We start from the raw sequence: 23,712 nt of genomic DNA on the forward strand, positions 1-23,712 counted from the left end.
TACTTGATACATGATTTATGTGCTGAATTATGGTCTCCCCCTTAATAATTAGGCAGCGTGGAGTAAGCTCACAGTTCCCATGCTCTTTTCTTCCACAGTTAAAAAGCATATAGCTGGTTCATTCCTTTCTTTTTCCTTTTTTTCCGCATGTTGTAATCAGATGGCCAAACATTTGACAATGGAACCATCTTCTGAGCGGGAATTATACTGTCTAACTGGCAGGTGAAGCCATGCAGCTTTCAGAAATTTAGGGAGTCTCAAACAATCATAGGTGAGTATCAAAAGTAGGTGTTGGATGTAATGTTCCCAATACTTTTTCTTGATTCGTCTCACATCAACCCACCTTTTGATCAGCAAATTCTTTTCGGAGAGTGTCTCAGAATAATGTAAGAGTTCAGTACTATACACTACTCCTTTACACTGATTCATTGTTTTTTGTGAGGAGTGCATTTCGCTGTGCTTCCTTCTACAGCACTAATAGACAGTAATTTTCTACTTTCATCTGGTGATGAACTTCTACAAGCAAGCTTACCTTCACCTTAAGAGGTTATCTTAGGTTCTCAGCCAATGCATTTTACAATATCTCTATGGACATCAAATATATTGTCTTTTATGTTTTTGTCGAGGTCAAGAGAGAGATATTTGTTATAAGTCTCAGGTTCTTGAGATCCAAGTAAAATTCCAATATCAGGTTTAGCATTCCTATTTCTATTATTAAATCTGCTATTCGTTTCCTCTGTTCTGAACTACATAAGGGCTCGTAGTAACAATTGTCCGCATGACCAATATCTTGTACAAGATATTGTTCATCAAGGGACATAGCATACTTGAAGAAAATATTCTTCTTTCTGTGAGCCCATCTTCTAAATTATTTCTTCAGAATGGTGGGGATATCTGAAAGAATAGATCTAGATATTAGACCATTGTCAGCATGAAGAATATCTTCCACACCTCTGCTCTGGTTATAAGTTTTATGAGGCTCACATTTAATCTTATTCCTCTAATTGTTTCAATTTCTTTCAGCTTGCGTGCTTTCAGATGGTGACTGTACCTCTATCAATAAATGCCCTTTGCCTAAGGAGGAAATCTTAAGCTTTCTGCCTAAAACATGTAAACTATTTCTCTATATATTCAAAAAATTTCTGAATGTTCTATATTGCCTTCTTCTAAGGACAAAGTTTAAAAATTTATCATATGCAGCAGGCTCAAACACACCTGGCATTACTTCAATTTTCCTAAGCTTCCTATTTTTTTCCTTGTTTAGATTTTTCCTCCTTAACCCTAAAACTATACTGGTTTGGGTTAGAAGGCATATAATGGGCCATTGTTACCAACTGTATCACTTTCCAAGAGGCTGTACCATATTGCCCTTTTCCAAGCATGAGGTTGTCATCGGTGTTTGGGGGAGGTTTATATGGTTTGCCATAAAACGAAGAAAATTAATTTCGTCCAAGTGGGGTCCCTCTCACCAAGGAGGCCCAACTGGGGGAGGAGCAAAACTGTCACACACAGAGGTAACTGCCCTGGGACCCTCACCTAGATATACGCCACACCCACAGTGCGTTAAGAGCCGTAAGTCCGTCGAGATCGGACCCAGCACTGTGGGTATATGGCTTAACATAAAAATTTCTTCTCGCTCGACCACGTCAGGTACTCTAGTTTTATGGGTGGAGTGGCATGCCATCCAATTCCACCCTCCATCTAGTTAGAAGAGCAGTCAATTCAGTAATCGAATAACATGCCAGGATCATCAACGAAAGAAGAAGGGAAGGAGGAAAATTTATAGGAGGATTGGTTGGTTGGTTGGTTTTATATAGTTTAGGGTAACACCAAGCACTGGGCAGCAAAGGCCATTCAGCGCTTACTGTATAACTTTATGAAATTATATGACATGTTATATCAAATAAAGCAGGTTTCTTTCTTTGAGAAAATTTACTATATTTTGAAGTGGGGCATTTTCTCCCAATAGTTCTTCAAGTGGTATATTATATATGTTGTTGGATCTTCGTTTTCTTTCGAATTTATTGCATTCAGTTAGTAGATGACGGACTGTGACCATAGTACGACAATGATCACAGTAAGGGGCCTGTCTTTCCTCGCCTTGCAACATCAAGTATTTGTGTGTTAAGTATGTATGTCCTATTCTTAATCTTGTTAAAATGACATTTTCCATTCTTTGTTGTCTATTCCAAGGTTTTAACAGATGATTTAATATGCTTTAATTTATGATTTGATTCTAGCCATTCTTTTTTCCCATTTTGATTGACAGTATTCATTTATTGTTGTTTTGATGTCAATGTAAGGTATTTGTATTTTTTTTTATAGACTCCTTTTTTACTGCCTTTTTTGGCTTCTTTATCCACCTCATTACCCTTTATGCCTACATGGGAAAGGACCCGACAGTTTTATATTTACAATTTCCGTTTTACTATTACGTATATCTATCCACTCCCTTATTTCTTCAATTACGGATGAGAAATTGTGTATTGTTTTAGCGCTTCTAAAGCACTGTAAGAATCCATGTATATTACAAAGGTATCGTTTGCCTTTCCCACCATAAAGGTATGTTTTATAGCCTCCAATATAGCATTTATCTCTGCAGTGAATATCGAGCATATTTTGGAATTTTTTCTCTTATTTTTATATTTTTGTTACTACAGCATACCCTACGCCCTCCTTCGACTTGGAACCATCTGTATAAATACTAATGTCCCTTTTATGATTTTCCTGGTGTGACAGAAATTCACTCCTTAATTGTGCATCTGTTACCTTCTTATTAAATGATTTCTCACAGATTTCTATTTTAGCATGTCTCCACGGAGTATTTTAGGGGTGGCTTATTTTTTTATATGCTACTTGTTCCTTAATTTTAGATGTTCTATATCAGGTTTACAAGCGTTACCCAGGCGCGCATGCGCGAATTTCTTTCTTCTCGCACTAAAAAGCACCAGCGATGCATCTCAGAAATTCTTTCGTCACTTTGTTGTAATTTTTGCACCGTTTTATATTAGCCATTACATAGAGTTTTATATTTTGAAAATGGGCGCAATTTCATGTAGAATACAACAAAAAACAACCCATGGTTGTAGCTTTTATCAGTTTTTGAAATATTTTCATATATATCACGATAATGCCAAAATTTCAACCTTCGGTCAACTTGACTCGACCGAAATGGTCGAAAAAAGCATTTGTAAGCTAAAACTCTTACATTCTAGTAATATTCAATCATTTACCTTCCTTTTGGAATAAATTGGAAGTCTTTAGCACAATATTTCGATTTATGGCGAATTTTTGAAAAACAAAAAAAAAAAACATTTTCCTTATGTCCACACGGTAACTCAGGCGAAAATCTCAGAAATTCTTTCGTCACTTTGTCATAATTTTTGCACCGTTCTATATTAACCGTTACATAAAGTTTTATATATGAAAATGTGCGCAATTTCATGTAAAATACAACAACAAAAAAACAACCCATGGTTTGTAGCTTTTATCAGTTTTGAAATATTTTCATATAAATCATGATAATGACAAAATTTCATCCTTCAGTCAACTTTGACTCAACCGAAATGGTCGAAAAAAGCAATTGTAAGCTAAAACTCTTACATTCTAGTAATATTCAATCATTACCTTCATTTTGCAACAAATTGGAAGGCTCTAGCACAACATTTCGATTTTATGGTGAATTTTTTAAAATACTTTTTTCCTTACGTCTGCGCGCGGTAACTCAGCCGAAAATCTTAGAAATTCTTTCATCATTTTGTCGTAATGTTAGCACCGATTTATATTAGCCGTTTACATAAAGTTTTATATATAAAAATGTGCGCAATTTCAGTAGAATATAACAAAAAAATAACCAATGGTTGTAGCTTTTATATGTTTTGAAATATTTTCATAAAAATCACGATGTGCTAAAATGTCAACCTTCGGTCAAATTTGACTCGACCGAAATGGTAGAAAAATACAATTGTAAGCTAAATCTCTTACATTCTAGTAATATTCAATCATTTACCTTTATTTCGCAACAAATTAGAAGTCTCTAGCACAACATTTCGTTTATGGTGAATTTTTTAAAAACACTTTTTCCATACGCCCGCGCGCGGTGACTGCAATTTCATGTAAAATACAACAAAACAACCTATGGTTATAGCTTTTATCAGTTTTGAAATATTTTCATATAAATCACGATAAGTGCCCAAATTTCAACCTGTGTTCAACTTTGACTCGACCAAAATGGTCGAAAAACGCAATTGTACGCTAAAACTCTTACATTCTAGTAATATTCAATCATTTACCTTCATTTTACAACAAATTGGAAGTCTCTTAACACAATATTTTGATTTATGGTGAATTTTTGAAAAACCTTTTTTCTTACATCCGCGTGGTAAACTCTGCCGAAAAATCTCAGAAATTCTTTCATCGTTTTGGTCGTTATGTTGCACCATTTTATATTAGTCGTTACATAAAGTTTTATCTATGAAAATTTGCGCAATTTCATGTAGAATACAACAAAAAAAACTCATTGTGTAGCTTTTATTATTTTTGAAATATTTTCATATATCTCACGATAAATAGAAAAAATTTGACCTTCGGTCAACTTTAACTCGACCGAAATGGTCGAAAACTGCAATTGTAAGCTAAAATACTTACAGTCTAGTAATATGCAATCAATTGCCTTCAATTTTGCAACAAACTGGAAGTCTCTAGCACAATATTTCGTTTATGGTGAATTTTTGAAAAAAAAAAAAAAAAAATCCGCACGTTACGCAATTTATGCATCATTTTGTGATAATATTTTCTCTGTGTTGCTTTGATCTTTTTACAATTCGTTATATACCAAAATCATCGCAATTTAGTGTACAATACAAAAAAAAAATTAACTCATTAGCTTTAACTGTTTTGCTCACAGCGCGATATACAATTATATATGAAAAATTTTTTTATTGCGCTATCCTATATTTCAATTTTATATATGCTAATGTATTTTTTTTTTAATTTCTAATGGTTTGCATACTAAACTTCAGGCAATGACCAAAAAAAGGTAGCCAAAATGAACTCGTAATCTTAAAAACTAAGCATGCTGTGATTTAAAAAAAAAAAAACTTTTTTCCGCTTCGGCGCTAACTCCCGAATGCCGTCCGTATACGACAAGACACTTTGATAAATAGCAGCTCAGCGTTTAAGGGTTAAATTAAATTAAATAAAATTAACAAAGGAAAATCCCCATGACAAAAAAAAAATAATAATCGTAAAACCTACAAACTTAAAAAATTATTGGTAAAAATTAAATTCTATTTAAAATACCAATGGCATTAAAAAAATTAAACTGGGCGCTTTCAGTAAAATCTGTCCCTAAAATCTAGGTAAGGGAAAAACCACCTTCAGTTCCCTTGCAACGTGGAGGAAAGTACCTCTCTCTCTCTTATCTGAAAGACTGGGGCACTCAACTATCAGGTGTCTGACTGTCAATGGTTACCAAGCAGTCGTTACAATGATGCTGATGATCCCCACTCATCAGAAAGCCATGTGTCATTTTTGTATGGCCTATTCTAAGCCAACGGAGTAATACTTCCCTTTGCCTAGTCAACGATGAATACTTCCAAGGAAAGATGGTGGTAGCTATTTCTTTCATTTTTTGGTTTTTTTTAGCTCCCATGCGGGTGCTAGAATTTGTAAGAATTTCCGTACTTGGCGAGATTCCCAATTCTTGTAACAAAAGACAATAATCGGGAGAGTCTTGTCTCACATGGTGCTTGGCACATGAAGAAGCGAAGCACTTGGCGTTCAGCGAGACTCCCAATTTCTTGTAATAACAAAATCAGGCCCCTGACACTAAATCCTGTGAACACTGCAGGATTCCTCTCATTCACCTCACCCCTCCTGGTGTTGCCAGAGGAAGTAAAGGGAATAGGAGAGGAGGCTTGGAGGGTCTAACTCCTCCTCACATCAGAGCTGTCAAAAGGAATGACCACATCTGTCATCAACCTGGTGGTGGTGACAGCGACATGGGTTCTAGGAGAGTGTGGTCACTTAGCAAGACGCTTTCCCGAGAAGAATGCAAAGGATCTCGCTGGACTGTAGTACCTCTGGTAGCATGACTGGTAGCAGTGCCACTGACAGCTACACCACTGCTAGCAGCAGCACAGCCTGGCCTGGCAAGAACATACATCGTCCTCACGACACACCCCGCCCTCTTTGAGGCCGAAACCTCATGCAGAGGGCTGTATAGAGAACCTCCTCTGAGTTTTCTCCAGATATCCTATCCGGGGGACAGCGACATCAACCCTTGCACCTGACAAAAGCCAGTCCTGGCTTTCGCAAGTGGGTCCAAGCTGCGGCTCGGTCCTTCTCTCGCCACAGTCACGACGGAGGGAGGACTCTGTCACTGACTGTAGATGTATGACACTCCCTTATGAGGGGTTGTACATTCTGAGAAAACTTGCGAACGTGTCTCCGACACGGACCAGGTTCCATGAGACAGGAGAACAAAACTTGGTTCAAACTCCTGAGGCTCCCGAGACACCACCCGACCCTGGGGACAGCTGCACGGTCCCACTCACAAAGGAGCAGGTGAGCCAATGAGAGAGGCAACTGCTTCCTTCCCGGGGGAAGGATGCAGACCCTTATCTCATGGCGAGACTTCTTAGGGGGTGGAGAAGCTACCTTCGTCTTCTTAGGTCAGGAAGCCTTTGAAGAGGGAGGTGAGGAGGCATGAGATGATGACGAAGATGAAGACAACATCCTTTGAGACCTCCTCTTCCACAACTTCTTTGCAAACTTCTGCAGGACTTCTTCTAAAGGATTAAGCATAGTCATCCCAGAATTAGAGAAAACAACCACAGGGCAGTTGTGTAGATGCTGTCCATTGATGAAACTCGAGGATAACCGGAGCAAATCAATAGGATTTTTTCCAGCAGGGGAATCGTACACACACCTGCGAGGTCAATATCATAGCATGATAATGCATACAATTCTGATTGTTAGGATAGCCAAAACAAAGATCTCCAACCATCCACTGCTGTAATACACTATTGCTCACTATTATCGTGGAGGAAAAAAAATTAAGAAGGATACTTCTTTTGCATCAAAGGGCACTGCCCTTCGAAATGAGAGGAGATCCTCAAACATCAATACCACACGTGGGCCCCAGCCCCAAACCCCCCACCCCACTTCTTTGTTACCAAAATGAAAGCATATGTGCCAATAAATATACTAGATCGAATAGATCGAACCCCTATATAAATGCTTAAATGGCCTATTATGTTAGCTAAAACTCAAGAAACCCCCACTACAAATTTTTATACCTGGTTTTTTAATAGTTTTATCACAAAAAGTGTATTTATTTAGATGAAATCGATTCGAAAAAACAAAAATAAAGAAAAAACAGGAATTTGCAGATAGTTCTCACAGATATATACAGAGAATAGGTGAATTTCCCACAAATGATGGGGATATGTTCAAGAGAGAAATCTGCGAATGCATGAGTGCACGAATCAGAATGTGAATACAGGGGGCCCACTGTACTGTCATGCCCTTACATTCAAGGGGGAAAAATAAGCAATAAGAGTATAGATACACCCTGCCACTGACCCTTAACACACAAAGGTGAACAGTGGCTAGCAAGGCTTATCACAAAAGTGGGTTTGCATATCAATTATTAATATCAAACAGTACATCCAAAACATATAAAAGGAGCAGCTCACAAACACACGTTTTCACTCGAAGACGGCCACAAGTAAATTGGAGTACATATTTATGTCTGGGCAGGCTGGTCTCCCCGCCTACCAAGCGGTAGTTATTGCCTAACCACCTTGTTCAAGATTTTAATGGCTGTATCCAGCTGCTACGCCCGCAAGTATATCCTATTGCAAAGGACCAAAGGGTTTGTATATCTGTAGGAACAAGTAGAAATTATAGCTATGTAGTTACCTGGTAAGTTACTTATATAAAACTAAAAATTTTTGTTGGTCTGAAAAAGCAAGATAAAGCTTTTATTTTAGCCAAAAATACAAAAAACAAGATAAAGCTTTCATACTAGACAAAAAAAAAACAATCTTCTCCACTCCCACACTAATCTTTCCTTTACCCCATAGGTCCATCACCCTAACCACAGATGAGAGTAACACTGCGATGGGCATGGTACTTGATGCAGGAAACAGACGACGGACATCAGCTGCTGGCATTCTTCAGCAAGAAATTATCGTCACAGAACAGAAATAGTTACCGTTCGACCGAGAATTGCTGGCAGTCCACAGAGCCATCAGCCACTTTTGACACATGCTAGAAGGACGACAATTCGTGGTGCAGACAGACCACCAAACCCTTGGTCCACAGCAACACCTACATCAATAGCCAAGCCTTCCTGCACCATTAGATACTTAAAAGGCCCCTCCAACAGCATAGCAGATGCTCTTTCCCGTAACTCCATCAAACCTGTCCAGATCGGGATATCACATCCTGAAATAACAGGCGCAAATGGATATTGTTGACCTACAGCGACTTCGGCGGATAACCCAGCCTTGACATATAGTGACCTAGCCATCAACAACAGAGAGACGACCACTACCTGCAAGACAAGTACAAGTACCAACCAACTTAAAACCTGCTCTACATACAACCGTACACCTGGCAGCAGGGTGGGCAGGGTGATGCATAAGAGTACACAACATTTGACAGTTGTCTACTGAGTTACACGCCATCTTGGGAGGGCTCTCTCACCACTCAGGCAGCATCAGTTTGCGTTACCCTGCCCTATCAGCAGCATCATAGGATTAAATGTACTGTAGACTAAATTAAAATACATGCAAGAACCTTATCCCGTCATAACTCAATGCCTACCTGTACATAATATACAGACATTACGTACATAAATTATTAAAATACGTATATTAGAAGTACATTATGGTAAAAAGATTGAAATAATGATTCTATATTACATTACAGTACTCGGTAGGTATTTTATATAACCAAAAGTTTGGACATTATGCGCTACCCAGTATGTTGGCCACTTTCTAAGGATCCATTTTAACTTACAACCAGTTGCTCGGAACAAAGCTCAGTGTAGATGGCATTTGTACCTGATGCTCTTGTCCATACTTACTGTTGGGGTTGAGAAAGACCTTGCCCACAAAGTATCCCACCCGTCAGGCCAATCCACCACCTGAATCTTGTTCGGAAAGGTATATCTGGTGGGGAATGAAGGCAGACATTAAAAAGTGGGCAAGAGAATGCCTCTGGTGTCAAAACGTCAAAGAATGACACACAAAACGAGTATAAGAGTTACAGAAAACACAGTGATGACTAGACCCACATCCATGCTGACACCTGTAGGCCCCCTACCCCTCTGAGGGGTACAGATACCTCTTCACAATAACAGTTCCACGTTGGCCGAGTTCATTTCGCGCTCGGCTACCAATCCGTTGGTCTTGAAGTTTGATTCTCGGCTCAGCCAACACAGAACCAGAGGAATTTATTTCTGGTGATTGAAATTCATTTCTCGATACAATGTGGTTCGGATCCCACAATAAGCTGTAGGTCCCGTTGCTAGGTAACCAATTGGTTCCTAGTCACGTAAAAATATCTAATCCTTCGGGCCAGCCCTAGGAGAGCTGTTAATCAGCTCAGTGGTCTGGTAAAACTAAGATATACTTAACTTCTTCACAATAACGGATTGGAACACAGATGACCTTAATAAGCTGGGTTAGCAGATAAGAGTTCCCGAGTAAATTACCATTGATAAAGGAACAAACTTCACATCTTACCTTATGGCACACCCTCACTGCTTGTCTCTGGATGTAAACAACAACACATACAGCATACAACCCAGACACAAATAGCATGACAGAGCAGTTCCACCCATCTTTGAAAGCAGCACTGACAGCCAAATGCCAAGATGGGAGGTGGAAAAAAAAGAATTGCCATGGATCTTACTGGGTCTAAGATTCTCCCTACATGCAGTACTCAACGGACTGCCGAAAGAAGCACTCTATGAACAATCCTTGGAAATTCCAGCCGAAAAGACCCAACAGACCCAACCACTCACTCCAATGCCCGTAGAGCATTAATGAAAATAATGACAGTTTGAACGGCATAAGAAACTGCCAGAAAAGTATTCCCATAAGACTTGGTTGGGCGAGCCACACATTCATTAGAGAAGACGGCCATATCAGCAACCCATCACCTGCCTACTCGGAATCCCACAAAATCTAACAATGAAGAGAAAGAGGTACCAAATGTCAGTGAGCGGAAGAACAACCTGGGTATCAATCAACAGACTTCATCTAGCATACCTGCAAGAAGTTGGGACTCTCACCTGAGCGACTCTGGGGGGGAGGGGAAGTACTGTAGGGCCCCCATTGGCGCTCTCTAGGCAGACGCCACCAGCCATGTAAAGCGAAGACAAACCACAAGAGCTGCCTTCTGACACACAGTCGCCAGAAACACAGACCAGGGAAAGGCTGTAAGAACAACCTTTATTATGTATTCTCGTCAGATACAGTCGCCTATGCATAAAAACACAATTAAGTATAAATGTAAAACATTTCAGCTTTCATATGTACCATATTGTCTTCCTTGGCATATACAAGAAATACCTAGTTAGTCTTTTTCATGTGTTAAAACACTATCTCTCAGTTGTATGCCATCCTTGTTCTCAGTTTAAATCTTACTTTATCTGCTCACAATTTTTAACGTCCCGAGATTTCATTAATAAATTAGTATAGTACACCTAATTACCATATATCACTTGCCTCGAATACTCTACAAGGTTTTTAAACAAACCTTCGATATTAGGGGTTTACAGATTCTGTTGTTAATTACTAAGCATAAACTATGGACACCAATAATGTGCAAATATATACCCAGAATGGAGAATGTCTGACTAACATTAAGAAGTGGTCATCAAGACTTAGGGATTTATTTTTACTGGTAGAAAGCAATACTTGCTAGGTATTTTTTTTCACAATTAGAAGATTAGCACTCTTCACAATTTCTTATCAGTAAGCTCCACTTTTACCTGGCTTTTGGTGTCCATCCTCAAGAAAGACAAATAAACTGAACCACATTTTCTGGATGGTAACATGGCCAATGACAAAACTAGCCTAGTACATTTAAAGGAGAAGGTTACTTCTGGTTTATGAAAGCTTTTTGTCTATTTTTTTCTTTTTTTATATATAAATTTGAAGTTCATTTCTGTCAGAAATTGTTGGTTTACCCATTACATATTCTGGTAGTCTAACATTAAACTGCACCCTTTGTGGGAATTAGAGTTTTGTGGGAATTAAAGAGTTTTTGGGTTCATCTGCCAGGGGCAGATGAACCCCCTGGCAGATGAACCTAACCTGAGTGGCAGTATAAATCATGAATTGAAATGCGGGGATACATCCTAACATGACTTAATTTAGACTAACAAGTGCTACCTGGAACAAGAGACATTACAAAAACAAAATTAGAAACAGGGTCAGTAAATGATTTTTTACATAAGCAGTGACTTTACACAATGATTTTTCTACATAACCTATAAACAACTGATAGGCCACTTAAATCCTTCTTTATAATTATCATTCTTATTTTTTATTTTTACACACGATTCACCCAAGTAATTACCTGTAGCTGAATCATTTTATCGTATTAAAAAATGAAGTTTCGCATGGAGACCAGTGCTTTTATCCTGGCTTCTCTTCATCCAGAGGATGGGATGGTGACCCTGGATATGGAAGAGGCGTACTTCCATATTCCCTTCACCCAGAGTCAAGGAGACTTCTTCGCTTCGTTTTCAGAGACAAGGTATTTCAATTCAGGGCCTTCTGTTTCAGATTGATGTCAGCACCTCAAGTATTCACAAGGTCTTATCCCCTCTCGTGAAGTTGCTACACCTGATGGGAATAAACCCTCCTTTTACCTTGATGACTGGCTTCTACGTTCTCCCTCAGAGGAACAGTGCACGGGGGGGCTTAAAGAAACTTCTCTCTCTGACTCAGGAATTAGGAATCCTAATCAATGCCCAAAAATCTAGGCTTGTTCTGTCTCAGATGATTCTTTATTTGGGCATGATTCTGGACTCTCAGACTTTTAAGGCTTTTCTCTCACCTAGAAGAGTAGACTCTTGCCTGGGGACAGTCGGGAGTTCATGGTTGGGAGTCCTGCTCAGCTCTTCAGTGGATGAGCATGGTGAGAAACCCTTTCTTCTGGGGAACCTTTTGTCAGACTACGCAGGTACACATGCATCCTCTCCAATTTTACCTGAAGGTTCTTTGGTCCAGGAAGACTCAGCAGGACTCATCTTTCCCACTTCTGAGGAGATAAAGTCCGATCTCCAGTGGTGGTTGTCTGCAGACAGACTGCAGGAAGGAAAATCACTCTGCCCAAAGAACCCAAGGATGAGATTCTATTCCAATGCATCAGACCTAGGATGGGGAGCCAGCTTAGTCTCAAGAGTATTGAGGCTTTGGTCAGTGAACCAGAAAGCTCTTCACATCAACGTAAAAGAGTTATTGGCGATCTTTCCCAGTCTTCAACACTTCTTGACTAGGTCAGGAAAGATAGCGGCAGTATTTGTGGACAACACATCAGCATTGTCCTACATCCGCAAGCAAGGGGCACTCATTCCCTCACTCTCTACCAGACGGCGAGAGAGCTCCTGACGGGGCGGGGGTAGCAACAGAATAACAACTCTCACTTGCTTTGTTTAGGGCAGGCTGAACCGTCGTAGCAGACGAACTCATGAGACCTTAACCAAGTACTTCCAACCAAAGAATGGCCTCCTGGAGGCGCCAGGTCTGCAAAGGATCTTTGGAGGCTTTGGGGACAGCAGACAATAGATCTAGTTTCTGTTCACCAGTCCCGGACCCTTGAGCATGGGCAACAGATGCAATGCTACCAGATTGGACAGGGTTGGACTAGCATGGCTTCTCCGTTTGCAATGTTTGTTTGTTAGTATGGTGTTTTTAACATTGCATGGAACCAGTGGTTATTCAGCAACGAGACCAACGGTTTACGTGACTTCTAAACCACATCAAGAGTGAACTTCTATCACCAGAAATAAACATATCTCTGACCCCTCAATGAAATGCACGAGAATCAAACTTGCAGCCAGCAAGGTGGCAGGCCAGGAACATACCGATCACGCCAACTGAGGCGCTTCGGGAGGTGTTAAAACAATTCACGAATCATCAGAATGTCTCCATGAACCCTAGTAGCGTCCTTTCTGGCTAAGGAAAGAATGGTTTCCAGACCTTCTTCAGCTCATTGTGGACTTCCCAAGACTTCTTCCTCAGAGGAAGTCTCTACTCTAACAGTCTCACCTGTTCAGGTTCCACTAGAGATTGTCCACTCTGTCTCTGACCGGATTTCAACTGTCAGACGACTGATTAAAGTGGCAGGCTTTTTAAGACAAGCTGCAGAAGCCATTGCTAGATGTTGTCGATTGTCTATTAGCAAGTTCTACCAGTCGAAATGGGTCAGTTTTCACATATTGGTGTAGAAGACAACATCTCTTCTGAGACACTATTTTCCAGGTCCTCCTCCAGTAAATTACCTTCCAGTGCCATTGAAGGGTATAGAATGATGCTAGACTCTGTTTCAAGAGCAGAGGTTTAGATGTCGGACACAACAATGACATTAGTGATCTTATTAGATCCCTGGATACTTCCAAGTCAGAAAAATCAAAAATCAGTCTCTTGGATTCTAGATGTAGTACTGAAGTGGCTTACTGGTGACTCTTTCAAATCCATCTGCTCAGTATCCCTTAGAAACCTCACAAAGACGACCCTCTTCATAAAAGCTCTGGCTACAGCCAAAAGGGTCAGTGAATTGCAGCCAATAACCAAAAGGGTGGATTTTTCCCAAAGGTAACGCTGTCTGTTCTCTTCCTTCGGGTTTCTGGTAAAGGACAAGGATGTGAACAAACCCTGGCTACATTCTTTTACCATTAAGACTCAGATGGATATCATCGGACCAGAGGAGGAAGAACGGCTTCTATGCCCCGTGAGAGCTTATGCTATTATTTAGAGAACTGAGAAGATTAGAGGTCCTGCAAATAATCTATGGTGTTCTGTGAAGTCTTCATCTCGTCTGATGTCTAAGAATATCATTTCCTTTTTCATAAGGAGCTTGATAGTGGAAGCACACTCAAATCCAGGAAAAGGTATTGCCTTCTATTAACGCTAAGACGCATAAAGTGAGAGCTGTTGCGACTTCTCTCACTTTTAGGCATATGTCCCTAGAAGCAGTTATGCTCTCTACATTCTGGAAATGATATTAGTTTTTTTTTTTGGCTCATTATCTTAAGGATATTGAAACAGTTATTGAGAATTGCTCCAAGTTGGGTCTGTTGTCAGTGGCTGGCATGGTGTTGGGGGAGGAAGCATACGGGGCCGATTGTCCCTTTACTACCCTCTGTTTTGTCTTTTTTTGTTGGTGTTGAGTTTCCGGAAGCCTGGGGGTACTGGTTACCCGGAGAACTCACCAGTCATTTTGGTAGGGTATCACTGGTTGTTTTTTTATAGTGTAGGTGTGGTTGTTGATTTTTATCTGGTCTTAGCCCAGGGCAAGGGCATCAATTTGTAACTTTTGCCAGTATCAGGTCGAACTTTCATGACTGCAAAGTTATTCCCACTAAAGTAGGGGCAATAACTGGTCAAACTGCCACACCTGCTACGGGTTAAGGGAGCGACAACCAGAGGCAGTATTCATCTGCAGCCCTCTCTTACCAGGTAAGGTACAATGAGTATTTGATAACACTTGCAGTATTCCTATATTGAGTCTTACTTAACATATAATGTCTTTGATGTACGGCAAGTCCATGATTCCCACCTCCTTAAGAGTGGAATCAACTACAGGTAATTACTACTTGGTAAGTCACGCGTAAAAATAACATTTTTATAAGAAAATTATATTTTATTTGTTTGTATGGTGTTTTTTCATTGCATAGAACCAGTGGTTATTCAGCAACGAGACCAACATCTTTACATGACTTCCGAACCACGTCGAGAGTGAACTTCTATCATCAGAATACACATCTCTCACTCCTCAATGGAATGGCCGAGAATTTTGTTTTTAACTGGACAGACTTAAAATATGCAGATATACCTAATGCTGTTTTGATGGGCAAACACAAGATTTACCAAATTTACTTATCATAATGCATCATATACATATCTTGAATCATGGGACTTAGACTGAGGTAAAGGAAACAATATATATATAAAAGGACAAAATAACTTACATGGAGAAATTAAGGATAAGGCTGCAACTTTCAAATGTCTAGGCTCAGATTTTGTGAGTAGGAATTTAATGAAAGATTAGGTAATGCAAATAAGATAGATTTGTAAAACAAACAACTGAAACCACAGGTGAAATTAACATTACACATAAGAACGTACAATCTACATTGCTTTAAGGATATTCATTATACTAGTATGACAATAGATCTACACCTAGGTTAAATGACCGAGCGGCGACATAGCGGCCACCAATCCTGGATGACACCTTCCTGAAAAAGTACTTGAATTTATTGCCCATGAGCCATCAGTAAAGAGTTGTGGCCCATCCAGGCAACACACCCAGACCTCTACGCTCCTCTCGAAGTAAGTGTTTTCTCCTAAATTACGAAATAATGACATAATTCAAGCGCTTTTTCAGGAAGAGGCCATGCTTCAAGAGAGGTGGCCGTGATGTCACTGCTCAGTCATTTATCCTAATAATGATTCAGCTGATTTGGGAATTATCTGTAAAAGCTTTATACAGTATATTAAGTGTCAAATGGCAGAAAAGTTAGACATAATACCATATGGGAATCATGTTAGCTCCATATGTAGATGAGATAATGATGAAAGAGAGATGATTGGATATGTCATTCATACAACCCCTAGGAGAATGCTGCATGGGAGTCAGCTGGGTTCTTTTGGGCACCAGAAGTTTGAAGATCCAGATAGTCTAGGAGCTGGAGGGGGTTGTGTGTGCAAGAGAGAGGCATAGAGTTAATTCTTCAGATTTGATAAATATAGGGTCTTGGCTTAAAAAAAAAAAAAAAAAAAAAAAAAAAAAAAAAAAAACTTGGGTAGACTTCTGGGAAGGTGGGCAGTCTCTTGTAATGGACGGCTGAAAATTTGTGCACAATTGCATCTGATGAAAATTGACTTTTCCCTGTACCTCATGATCTAATTTACCCAGAACGATGGTGTAAGTGTCGACATATTTTTGGGTCCAAAAAATTCATTTATCATTCAAAAATCAGATAAACCAATTCCGAGGGCTCATTTCTGGTATTCAAAGTCTTGTCGAATCACATTTCAATGGTGATTTACGCTCTATGCCTAGTGTTATGTGTGGAATTTCAAATTTGTGATGTAAGATTTCAAGTAAGTTACACTTTAATTAGAAAACAAAGTCCCATTCTATCACATGGAAATTTCACTGTAATCAAAGATCAGGCATCATGGATGGCAAACACCAACTTACAGATTTCTCAAAAAGTAGCACAATTTTCTCTGAACATATGTGTAGATTTAAAGCTTCAATTGTGGAAATTTCATGTTCCCACGAAGAATTTCTTCTTGAAGGCTACAGTCACAAAATCTAGAGCAAACGACACCTTTCCATTTGCAGAAACAGGAAGCCTTTGTATATTTTCTACATCTGTAGCAAACTGTCTATTCTTCTGGCAAAGGGTTGTGCCCAACAATAGGGAGTAGCTACTCATTATCCAGCACATATCCAAATGATTTTGGATTTGGCTTGTCAACAACAGTCTCAAACACACAAAGCATTTCCTATGTTGCAATGCATGCTCTGAGGATGTGAGCCTTGATTGCTTCACTGGTTGGAGGCAAGTCATTGTTCCCTTGCTGTGGAAATACAAATGAGACCACAACTCATTCATTGTCTGAACTTCTGTACCTTTGGCAAACTCTCAGACAATTTTGGCTGATGAATGTAGTGGCAAAAACTCAGCCAAAACTTAAGAGTGAGCCAAGCTGTACAGCCATAGTATGAATAGGTAAGAACCTTGTTGAGTCACCTACACCACATCTAACCTACAATTGCTGGAGACCATTGGCTTGAAGGGTAGAAAAAATGATATAAAAGGAGGATGATGACATCACTGTCTGGTGAATGCATTATGACACAGCCAATGTTGTACTTCAGGGAGTTTACAACATCCAAGCAATTCTTTCATCAGCTTCCTCCATGTGGGAATGAAGTTCAGGCATTTCCACTACTCCTGCATTGATTGTAGACTTGTATGGTTTCTTGTTTGATTTCACCAGCCACCACTTGCTGTGCATTTGTCAGAGAAACAGCACCTGCCTCATGCAACAGAAAAGCACTCTAATACAACAGCTTGAAAAGAATCTTAGGCCGGGTATTAATGCACAGGTTTATCTGTTAGTTCACCCACGACCGTTCGATGGATGAGTGTCCACATGTAAAGATTAGAACTGTTTGGACAGTCAGCTCAAGGTCATTGCCTTCATTTCTCACCTAGCTTTCATCGGGGCATCAACTCTATGGCAGCGATAGAAAACTCCACTGGGTGATAGCGGTTGGTGGAGCTACATAGACTATACAGCTGCTGCAGCAATTCACTTCAAAATAGAAAAGAAGCGAAAATGCACAACAGAGCCCGGTCTAAATACTGTATTAAAAAAGAGATGTCTACTTATCATACAATGTTAATGAATAAGGTTAAATTAGAACCTGGGGGTAACACCTTTCATATAAAGACAGAACACTGGCCTAGGTCCTATACCAAATTGTATTTCTCACTTAGAAAAAGTTTTTATTTATCATATGATGATTTTGACCTGCAACAGTCTACAAATAGCACTGCAGGGTCCACAATGAAATGAATTAGGCCTATACATAGTTTATATTCATATTCTGGTCCGAGCGCCTGAGATCCTTCCTTGGCATAGACCCCTTAAATAGGAAGGACTAGTATCTTGCACTCTCGGGTTGCGAAACCTTGGGTCCCACTATTTTATGACGTAATATGTTCACTGTATGTAAACAATGATTTGTATGTATGTAAACAATTATTTGAATGTATGTAAACAATGATTTGAATGTATGTAAACATTTTTTACATTTATTCACTTTTAGTGCCGTTATGTTAGTCATAAAATGGGCCTATTTAAGGAGTTTATGTTTTAGTCGAAAAAGGAATGTAATCTAGCAACATATTGATAAACTAATTGCCAAAACTGTCTTAGACCATAATTGATATAATTTATTTAATTTTGTTTTCAGGGGTTTCTACTAACAACGCACAATGCCTAAGAAGTGTAATGTCTACGGATGTCGAGAAATTACAGGGATGAACCATACACCAAAGTAGTATCATTTCCAACTGATGAAGTGGAGCAAAAAAAAAAGAAAACCGTTGGATCGATGCTATGCCAAATGAGCGTTCCAGTTTGCTACAGCTGAAGCAGATCTATGCCTGTGCTCATCATTTTGACTGTAATGGATTACAGTTAAAGGAGGAAAAGACCAAGTCATCCACCATCCATTTTCCCTGGAGTTTTCAAAGTCATGCTTAAAGCAGGTCCCCTCAGCACCCAGAATTACAACTGCTTCAGCAGACCCGAGCTGAAAACGAAAGACTCCGAAATGAAGTTGTGGATAAGATCGGCGACTTTTATTCATTTTGTAATGACATCCAGGAGCATATCTCAAAGGATTATCGTATTGTTTGTGATAGTGATGATATTACATTTCTAAACTGATGCAAAGGGCCGTTCCGTTATCCAATTTCTCCATTTGCAACATGTGAAATCGTCATTTGGGTTTTTGTATCTTAAATGCGTTGAGAAAAATGGGAAAGGAAATACCTAAGACATATTTTTCTAAAGCTGGTTGTCTGCAAAAGAATAGCCTTCTCAGTAAATGGTCCCAGTTTGATAAAATTATGTCATGCATAACAGAGCATGAGTTCAAAGATGCAGACTATCTGAAAAAGTGCAGTACAGGATTGAGCCATATAGTTGTCGATGATTCGCCTCATTTTCAGTTTCTTCATTCTCAGTTACAGTTATTACTCAACTCATCCAGAAGGCCATCGCTTTGACAGAAATCTTTTATGTTTCTTGGTGCCGAACTCCATAACATTTCACCAGCTGCATATAAAATGCTACGAAAGTCTGGTTCAGTTTGTTTTACCTAGAGTGGAACTGTTGAAAAAAAAAACTTCTCTCCTGTAGTCTACATGATAAAAAACTTGGAGCAACTTTTTCAAAAACTTAAACCTCAGCAGCGTCTTGTCAACATTCTTTTTGATGAAGTGAAGCTCACAGAAACACTTAGGTACTCAGGTGGTCGTGTTGTTGGTTACGCTCAAAATGGTTCTTGTGATACCGAAGTTCTCGCAACACATGCTTTAGTAATTGGAAGTTGTCTGCCATTTTGGTGGCCCTAAAATATATACTACGCATTTACCCTGTTGCAAAAACTTAATTCAGATCAACTCAAGGAAATTCTGGTAGAAGCTCTAGTAGCGGTTAGCGATGCTGGTGGTACTATAATTTCTTGTGTAGGTGATAATTGCAACACAAAACGTTGCAGTTTATGGTAAATTAGGTGGTCCTGGTAAAGCTTTCATAAATGCTATAAATTCTCATGCTTTCCTTGTTTTTGACTATGTTCATTCTTTCAAAAATGTAAGAAATAACTGGATAATCGTTCAGGATAAGGAACTTTCTTTCATAAAAGATGGAAAAAACATATGTTGCACGATGGAAGGACATAGAAGCACTGTACGATGAAGACAGGAGAAACAGCATCCGTCTAACCAAGATCACATACACAGCTGTGTACCCAAAGCCTTTGCAGAGACAAAGCGTGCCTTTTGTTTGTCAAATCTTCAATGACAAAACTGTTGCTGCCCTCCCTTTCAACTCTAAAGGATAAACTTGGCATTAGCGAGGGCACCATCATTTTTGTTAAGCTGATCACTGATTGGTTTCCACATGATGAATGTGAAAGATCGGTATTCCGGTATTAACATGCGTGATGATTGTCGTCAACCATGGACCAATAATTGCACTACTTTCAAGAAACTTAATGAAACTTTGTGATGTTATATCCTCTTGTGCATGGTCAGGTAGTCGAGGTCGGACGCAAAAGCTCACAAGCAAACTGCAGAGGCATTGGTGCTGTCTACAAGAGCCAACATTGAGGCTGCAGAGTGGCTATTGACTCAGTACAAGTTCACCTATGTGGCTACCTGGTGTGTTTGCTGATGAGGCCCTTGAAAAGTTCTTTGGCCAAGCCAGACAACGCAATGGGGGTAATTTCTACATTGACATTGTAGATATCAAGGCAGCTGCAGACAACCAGAACCTCCATGCACTTTTGAAATACGAGTCTACGCCGCACCAGTCTAATGATGTGCCTTGTACCTCTAACATTTGCATTGATGATTATCACTTTGACATCACTATTGCTGACGGACTGAAGACCTAGTTCAATCTAATGACAGTATCATACATAAATTATTTTCTAGCTGGATATCTGGAACACAAATTTCGAGGTAATATTTTGAGTGTCGAAACTGAAGATAACGACGACCATCATATTAATTCAGAGTTTCTCACAAACTTAAGCAGAGGTGGACTAACTGTACCTCTACTCTCAACAGTGCATTTTGTACACTCAGCCTATAAACTTTTTGATGAGTGCAACTTGCATTGCTGCCGAGCTCATCTCAGCCAAACTTTATCTTGTATCGATAGTCCAATGGTTGCAATTCAAGGAGCATGCCTTACTCTGTCAAACATTTTTTTGAAAGCATTTGTGCTAGACAACAGTGATAAAGAAAGACACCTTGGCTGCTTGAGAAGAAAAGAAAACTATCTGCTAAAAACTAAACATTGACCTAATGTTTATTTATATTATGGAATGTTTTTTCGATGATTTTGTTTCTAGAATAACTATATTGTTTGCCTTAGACATGTTCCTGTTGTTTCTCCAGGCTTAACTGTTTATATATGGATTTTTAATTCAGTGACAGGGTAACTTAAGGTGTGTTTTTCCATTGCTTTAATTGAGAGAATATACAATATTCTGTATGATTTTGTGTTTTTTTATGAGATTTGACCTTTAAATGACCTAGATTTGACCTTTAAATGACCTTCAGATGACATCGTAGGAGGTTAAAAGTATGACAAATGAACTCTTCGCCTTCAAAACCCCTTAAGACACCAGAATGAAGGTTCTATCATGTATTTGACACAAATTGTGGGTGGGACCCAAGTTCCAGATACCGAGCATAGAGGATACCAGTCCTTATATTTTAAGGGGTCTATGTTCCTTGGCGATTTCCAGCGGTGAACTGTCATAAATCATTGGTTACTTGTGCACACATGCGATCAGTCCGTCAGTCAGTCAAAAGAACTTTAGTTAATTCCATCAGTTCATCAGTTCTGGCGAGTGGACCGACACCACGTTTTAACGTCAGTTTCGATGAATTGACAGGGATACTGATAGGTAAACCCTGTACATGAATACTGGCCTTAAAGAGGAGGACAAGAAGCCCAATTTCCAGGACCAAAGTTTGAAGTCTGGAGTCACTATTGATGTTATTTGTAAGGACAATGCTTTTTTCTATATTCTTTTATGTATCTCATCATCAAGCCTCATTGTTCCTTTAACCATTCCTAAAGAGCATTCTGTGGCCTTTCCACCAATGTATAACTAATGTAACTTTCATATTTTGTATGTCTTATACTTTAAATGTATGCCTCCGCAAAAACCAATCCTTCTGGCCCAGAACCAGTTTCTCTCTGTTCGGGTTGGATACTACATATCTGTCTGCAGCCTCCTTTATTAGCCTGTAATAATTATTATCAGGGTAAATTTTAACAGTAGTTCCAACTCCATTTTTCTAGAGTATTATGTATTTTTCGTATGTGTTTTAATGTGTTCTGAATGGTTACGATAGTAATACTTCGGGGAAATGAATAGTTTTTCAGTTACTAGCTTATATCCCCCCTACTACAACCAACAATGGGGACCCTTTGGGAATGCGGGGTTTTGGGTGGGGAAAATCACCATGGATACAAAACAGCATTTGAATTAATGAATAAGGAGCACCTACAGATCAAACCAACCTAACCTAACATACCTAACCTAACCTAGGACACCTAACCTAACCTCGGACGCGGTGCCCTGACTGGGGGGCTCCGCTCCCCCATACCCCCCCAGATAGTGTTTAAATGACCCAACTAGATCAAACCAACCTAGCCTAACCTAGGACACCTAACCTAACCTAGGACGCGGTGCCATGACCGGGGGGGCGGGGGGTGGGGCTGGACCCCCCCCCCCCATTAAGTGTTTAAATGACCTAACTAGATCAAACCAACCTAACCTAACATAGGACGCTGTGCCCTGACCGGATTGCTCTGCTCATCCGTACCCCCCCCCGGATAGTGTTTAAATGACCTAACCAGATCAAACCAACCTAACCTAACCTAGGACACCTAACCTAACCTGGGACGTATATTATGTTACAATACTAATTGAAATACAATTATAAATTTACCTTAATTGGATGGACACAAAAGTTTTGATGGTTTATATCCAGAAAAAGGTTGTGGCTTATCTACAGTGCCGTCTTCGTCGTCATCAGAAAAGGATTCCCAGTTGGTGATGGTGGCTGAGTGTCACTTAAAGGTGGATACAGTTTAGCAGCTTCAAGTAAAAATTGGTGCAAAACTGAATCCTGGTAGTGCTTAATAAATAAATACCTAGCAAGGTATTTTGGTTTTTTCAAATAGTCTTTTTTAATACTAGGCCTTTTAATCCACTCCTTAATATCTCGCCACAATCATTCAATATTTGAGTGTGAATGTTAGGATTATTGGGATCAACATCATTTTCTGTGGTTTAATTGAAAATGAGTGTATCCACTCACTGATTTTATTACTATAACCTTGCCACGAGTCACTGTAAATAATAGAGCCTGGTTTAATGTAGCGATTAATTAAAGGAATTAAAGTATCACTTTTCCGATTGTCAACACCAGGATCAATTAGGTAATGCCTCAACCAAGAATTTTTTTTATGTTCTCTCTAAACCACCAAACAACCAACACTGGGAAAGAGGGCGACCTTTATGGTATTTACTATGAGTAATTAGTGTTCATCAATCTTTCCACTTCAACATCAACACCACCGATGGGCTCCTGATTAGTGTACCCAAAATTGATCACCTCACTACAGAAACTTCTCCAATCAACACTGGTCTTTGATGAAATATTTAAAATACTTAAACAAATTGGGCGATATTCCAAAACTTCACTCAAAAACTGACAAAGAAAATCAACTTCCATACCAGCAATTTAACTTTATCTAAAAATGTGCCTTTCTGATCACTTACAGTAAAATTACAATATTTTCTCTTTTTATGTCTTTTGTCTAAAACATAACCGGTACAGCTCCAAACGTTTTTTATCCTTTCTGAATTGACAGGGCTTTCCCACACTTTAAAACACTGTAACTGCTGCAGGTAGCACTCCATGTTCTCTTAAAAAATTCAATGCACCGTGTTTCATTTTTCATAAAAATCATAAATTAACCAAATAATCAAAATTACAGGACGAACACAGAGACATAGCTTAACTCTATGAGAAGATTTCAACCAAATGACAAGCGAATATGGCTGACAGATGTCAGATTTTCACCAGGTCACGTAACTCCTAGACATAACTACCAACAA

The sequence above is a fragment of the Macrobrachium nipponense genome, chromosome 40 (genome assembly GCF_015104395.2).
Source record: "Macrobrachium nipponense isolate FS-2020 chromosome 40, ASM1510439v2, whole genome shotgun sequence".
NCBI lineage: Eukaryota > Metazoa > Arthropoda > Malacostraca > Decapoda > Palaemonidae > Macrobrachium > Macrobrachium nipponense.